Source organism: Pinus tabuliformis, chromosome 2_2, assembly GCF_031772625.1.
Source record: "Pinus tabuliformis cultivar Carrire ecotype Pingquan chromosome 2_2, CPIR1, whole genome shotgun sequence".
NCBI classification, from domain to species: Eukaryota; Viridiplantae; Streptophyta; class Pinopsida; order Pinales; family Pinaceae; genus Pinus; species Pinus tabuliformis.
This window is the reverse complement of record NC_142300.1, coordinates 31,889,051-31,895,209: the sequence shown is the minus strand read 5'-3', so window position 1 is coordinate 31,895,209 and position 6,159 is coordinate 31,889,051.

Genomic DNA, 6,159 nt, shown 5'->3' with positions numbered 1-6,159 from the left:
TGCAGTTATGATGTTGTTGATGGATCCAGTCTGAAAATTTATGAAACGTGGTCCCTGGAGGAAGAGAGAAGGTTGTAGCCTTCTGTAGGTCAGCGCCTACGCACTAGTAAACATATCGGCTAGTACAAGAGTTAGGGGGTTGTAGCTCCCTTCCAGTAGAAGCTGGAGAACGAGAGAAGGTTGTAGCCTTCTGAAGGTAGAAGCCTGGGTATTGGTATAAGTCTGCACCCGTACAATATTGTAAACTGATTTTCTTATTATTATTAAAAGAAGACAGAGACGGCAACAACAGGTCATTTTCATCTACATTGGGTTTCCACCTTATATCTTGGTGTTCATGTGTGTTTCTTATGTGTGATGCTTTATTTTGCTTTTACTGCACTGTCTAATAAATCTCTGATATACTGGTTAAAGTTGAATGCATGATAAATTGGGTAAATCAAAAGTTCTCTGCATATACGCTGGTTGCTTTAAGTACAGTTGCGTATACACGCTAGTTCACTTAGCTGAAGTAGCATATACAAATCTGTTTGGGAAATTAAATTATTGATATGATAATACTGATTCAACCCCCCTCTTAGTATTATTTCCAACAATTGGTATCAGAGCAAGTCCTTCAGAAGAAGCTTGATCGCTTGAAGGGAGATCCATCATCATGAGTAATCAAGAAAGCGTGGAATCCATCAGACTGCCAATGTTTAATGGGAGCAAATTTGTTTATTGGAAGATAAGAACCACAACATATCTACAATCTCTTGGAACGGATATCTGGGAAATCGTGGAAGGAGGATATACATTTCCATCAACAATTCCTACAGATACGGCAGGTAAAAAGCAATATGAAACCAATGCCAGGGTTGTCAACACATTATTGGGAAGTCTGTCACAATCAGAGTTTGTCAAAGTTATGTAGCTGAAATCAACCAAAGAAATATGGGACAAAATCGTTCTAAGCTACGAAGGAGACTCTCAGGTAAAATGTGCTAAACTGCAAACTCTCAGAATTCAATATGAAACTCTTAAGATGCACAATGATGAAAGTATAGCTAGTTACTTCTTATGTATAGATGAGGTTGTTAATTGTATGAAGAATCTGGGTGAAGAGATAAAGGAAGTTACCTTAGTTGAGAAAGTTTTAAGATCCCTGTCTACTAAATTTGAATCAAAAGTATCTGCCATAGAAGAAAAACAGGATCTACAGACTATCACTATGACACAACTTCACGGAATCTTAACTACCTTTGAGATGAGAAAAGGAGGCCCATCAGATATGAGAGAAGTCGCATTTAAAGCTTCAGCAAAAGGAAAGGAAGAACTCAATGAATCAAGACATATTTCAGAAGAAGAAGATGAAGTAAACTTTGTCAAGAAGCTTCAACGGGGTTCCAGAAGATTTAGAGGTAAACTACCCTTCAAATGTTTTGCTTGTGGTAGAGTTGGTCATTAAGCTGCCAAATGTCCTCATAAAGATAAATATGATAAAGGGAAGGAATCTGCAAAATGGAATAGAAAACAAAGTGTAAGTAAAAAGAGTTACTATACTCATGAAGATAGCGATGGTTTATCAAACAGTGATGAAGATGAAAATAGTAATGACTATAGACTTCTAAGGCTTATGACGATGATAATTTTTGGGATGCTTTAGAAGAAGATGACCTTCATGAAGATATATCTAAACTCAAAATCTGTTTAAAAGAAAAGAATATGATTATAGATACCTTAACATATCAACTTGCTGAAAGAGAAAAACACAATGAAAAACTAGAATGTGAAATTGTGGGTCTAAGAAAGGATCTTGAGAAAACAAAATCTCTCAATCTTAAATTTTCTAAAGGAGAAAAAACCTTAAATGAAATTATCAAAGTGTAGCGTTCTCCTCTGATAATGACAGGTCTTGGATATACTGAAGAAACATCTCAATCACAGAAGCCGTTAACCTCCACTAAAAGCTATCTTGATGCAGTAAAGAAAAGTGAATAGTATGACAATCGTCAACAAAGGCATAAAGCAGATCACCAGGTAAATGAAGCTCAATTTGCTTCAAGGATGAACAGAAGCCACAACCAACCTCAAGTAAATCATACTCAATTTGATTCAAAGATGAATATCAATAGAAACTAAAATCACTAGGTCAATAGATTTGATAATTGCAGGAACCTCTTTAATGGTCAATGTTTCTCATGTCATAATTTTGGACACAAATCTGCTCAATGTGTTGCTTACAAAACCATCATGACTGGAGAAGCATGAAATTAAAGGAATGTGACAGGGATCAAGAAAATTTCCTACAATAAGTTTTCTCTTCTTGAAAATGAAATAGAATGCTCAATCTGTAACAACTTTGGCCATGAAGTATCTGAATGCAGGAGCAAATTTCGGAAAACATCTCAAAAGGAGCAAACTCCATTAAATCCCAAAATATGGAGAAGGAAAGAACCTCAAACCGAAAGATGTGGTATAGCCTTGTATGTAGAAGGACAAGTAAATCAGTGGTACATCGACAGTGGATGCTCAAAACACATGACAGGTGACAAAGAAAAACTTCACTCATATAATGCCTTAGAAAAAAAAAGAATGTCTCATTTGGAAACAACACTCCTACTGTCATAAAAGGTAAAGGCTCTGTTTTCTTGAAAGAAAAGGTTAAAGCTGGGAATTTTATGTATGTAGATGGTCTAAAGATAACTTGTTGAGTGTCAGTCAAATGTGTGATCAAGGAAATGAAGTGGTGTTTCGATCAAATAGAGGTGTTGTTCGTGAGCTTGATACAGGAGAAACCATGATCAAAGGTACAAGAACTCCAAACAACTTATACATACTCAAGGGAGGACAACAACAGTGCTATCTAAGCAAAAATGATGAAAACTGGCTATGGCATAGAAGATTGGGACATCTAAGATTTTCTCAAATAAGAAAAGCATGCAGATTCCAGGCTGTTCGTGATCTTCCAGATATCAACATTCCTGAAAATACAATATGAAAATCATGTCAATTCGGTAAGCAAACCAGATCTCACTTCATTGAAAAAGAAGGGCCAGCTAGTAAGCCTCTTGAACTTGTTCATACTCATTTATGTGGACCATCAAGGAAAACGTCACCTCGTGGAGAAGAATACTTTATTTTGTTCATTGATGATTTTTCCAGAATGTGTTGGATAGGTCTTCTAAAGCATAAAGATGAAGCATTTGAAAAGTTCAAAGCCTTCAAAGCTTTGGTTGAAAATGAATCAGATCACAAAATCAAATTCCTCAGATCTGATCGAGGAGGGGAATTTACCTCGGATGAATTCTTTGACTTTTGTGAACAACATGGAATAAAACGACAGTTCTCCACTGCAAGGACTCCTCAACAAAATGGAGTGGTAGAAAGAATGAACATAATTGTTCAACAAATGGCTCGAGCTATGCTAGATGAATTTGGAACTCCTGCAACCTTCTGGGGTGAAGCTGCATTCGCCGCCGTAACTATTCTCAACCAAGCAAATGTTCGGGTAAACAACACTCAAACTCCACATGAACTTTGGTATGGTAAGACTCCTACTGTAAAATAATTTAAAGTTTTTGGAAGCAAATGTTATATCAAAAGCATTGATGAAAAACTTGGTAAGTTTGAGCCCAGAGTCGATGAAGGTATTATTCTTGGTTACTCTTCCCGAAGTAAAGGATATAAATGTTATAATAAAAGACTTGGGAAAATTGTTGAAAGTATTGATGTTGTAGTTGATGAAGCATGCAAAAATCCAAAACAGATAAAAACCGAAGATTATGACAATGAAGAAGATGGGGATTATTTTCCCACATCAAATCACAATGATTCTGAAGAAGAAACCAATGAAGCACCAGAAGAAGAGATAACGGTAGAAGAAAATACTCCGTCTAGGTATGTTCAGAAAAATCATCTAGAAACTCAAATTTTAGGGGAAAAAGAGGCAGGTGTACAGACAAGAAGAACTATTACATAAACCTCAAGCTATCTAACATTACTATCCTCCACCGAACCTCAAAATGTAAATGAAGCATGAAAAGATGAATGTTGGGTCAAGGCCATGAATGAAGAACTTGAACAAATTGAAAAGAATAATACTTGGGAATTAGTTCCTAGACCTCATGATAAAAATATCATAGGGACTAAATGGATATTCAAAAACAAGCTGAATGAAAATGAAGAAGTTATTAGAAACAAGGCCAAACTTGTTTGTAAAGGGTATGCTCAACAAGAAGGTATAGATTTTGAAGAAACTTTTGCACCTGTTGCTAGACTTGAAGTCATAAGGATGTTTCTTGCTCTTTTTAGCTTTTAGAAATTCTAAGTATACCAAATGGATGTAAAATCTACTTTCCTTAATGGAGATTTAGAAGAAGAAGTCTATATTTAACAACCAAAAGGATTCGTTCTTGGAAATGATGCAAAACGTGTATGTAGACTCAGAAAGGCTCTCTATGGTCTAAAACAGGCTCTAAGGGCCTGGTATTACTGCCTTGACAAATATCTACACCAACAGGGTTTTTCAAAAGGGTTAGCAGATAACAGTCTATATACAAAGGTTGACACTGATAAATTGCTAATAATTGTTGTTTATGTTGATGATATCATTTTTGGTAGCAATGAAGAATCCATAAGTCAGAATTTTGCTTCAGTAATGCAACAAAAATTTGAAATGTCCTTGCTTGGTGAACTTACCTATTTTCTTGGTCTACAAGTTCAACAAAATAAAGAAGGTATTTTTCTTTCACAAACCAAATATCTCAAACAGATCTTGAAAAAGTATGGCATGGAAGATTCCAAAGCGGTATGTACCCCAATGGTGACAGGATGCAGTCTCAGCTCAAACGATGAATCAGCAGTAGTACATCAACCAACTTACAGATCCATGATTGGCAGTCTTCTTTATCTAACAGGTACCTGACCTGACATCATGCATGCAGTAGGAATAGTTGGAAGATTCCAAGCAAATCTAAAGGAATCACACGTTCAGGCGGTCAAAAGGATTTTCAAATATCTTCAAGGAAAGAAAAACTTTGGTTTATGGTATCCTAGAGACATAGATATTACTCTTCATGCATATACAGATGCAGATTGGGCAGGAAGTGTTGATGACAGAAAAAGCACTAGTGGTGGTGTATTCTATATGGGTTCCAGGTTAGTATCTTGGTTCAGCAAGAAACAAAGTTCAATTGCATTATCTACAGTTGAAGCAGAATATGTGGCTGCTTCATCTTGCTGCACACAACTACTTTGGATGATGCAAACCTTGCAAGACATTAAGATCACATGTACTCCACGCATCTCCATTCTATGTGATAATACAAGTGCCATAAGTATTTCAAAGAATCCAGTCATGGACTCCAAGACCAAGCACATACCCATCAAATATCATTTTCTACGTGAACAAGTGCTTGAACAAAAGGTCAAATTGGAGTATGTTCCCTCCAAATAATAGGTTGTTGATATATTCACTAAACCACTGCAGAGAGAGACATTTGAATATCTTAGACAAAAGCTGGGAGTAGTTGCTGCATCATCCTGCTGTTAAATCCTATTTTTCAGAAAAAGGTTGTTATACGCGAGTTTCATGAAGCGTAGTCATGTACATATGCGGGTTTCTGTGGGCACAGTCGCGTATATGTTGGTTTGAGGAAAAGCAGTGGGCCAGACTCAGGAACAAGGGGTCTGATATGGTTCAGTCAATTATCTGCTCTGTTTGATGATGGTTACAATCTGTTGATAACATGTGGAAATATGTTGGTCCTCATAAGTTGTTGATAACTTGATGTATATCTGATTGATGATGATGCCTTGATATTTCTTACTGATATATGCAATAATCAGATCTGACAGTGAACATTTGGCACAGGTTCAGGGGGAGCATATGCTTCTAATAATGCATTGTTGGCATTATCTTAGAAGATCTTGGTACAGATTCACATAATTGTTTTGATTCAGGTGACTCTTTTGATGATGGAAATATATAGGCTGTTGATCCTGATGTTGCTGATGGTGCAGATCATATATGGTGTATGATAGTTGCTGATGACTATCATGGTCTTGTTTAGATTAGTTGTCCTTATTATAAATGTCATGTATATCATTTAATGTAAAGGTCATGAAAAGACCTAATTTGTAACCCCACTATGCATGGGATGGATGATGTAATATTTC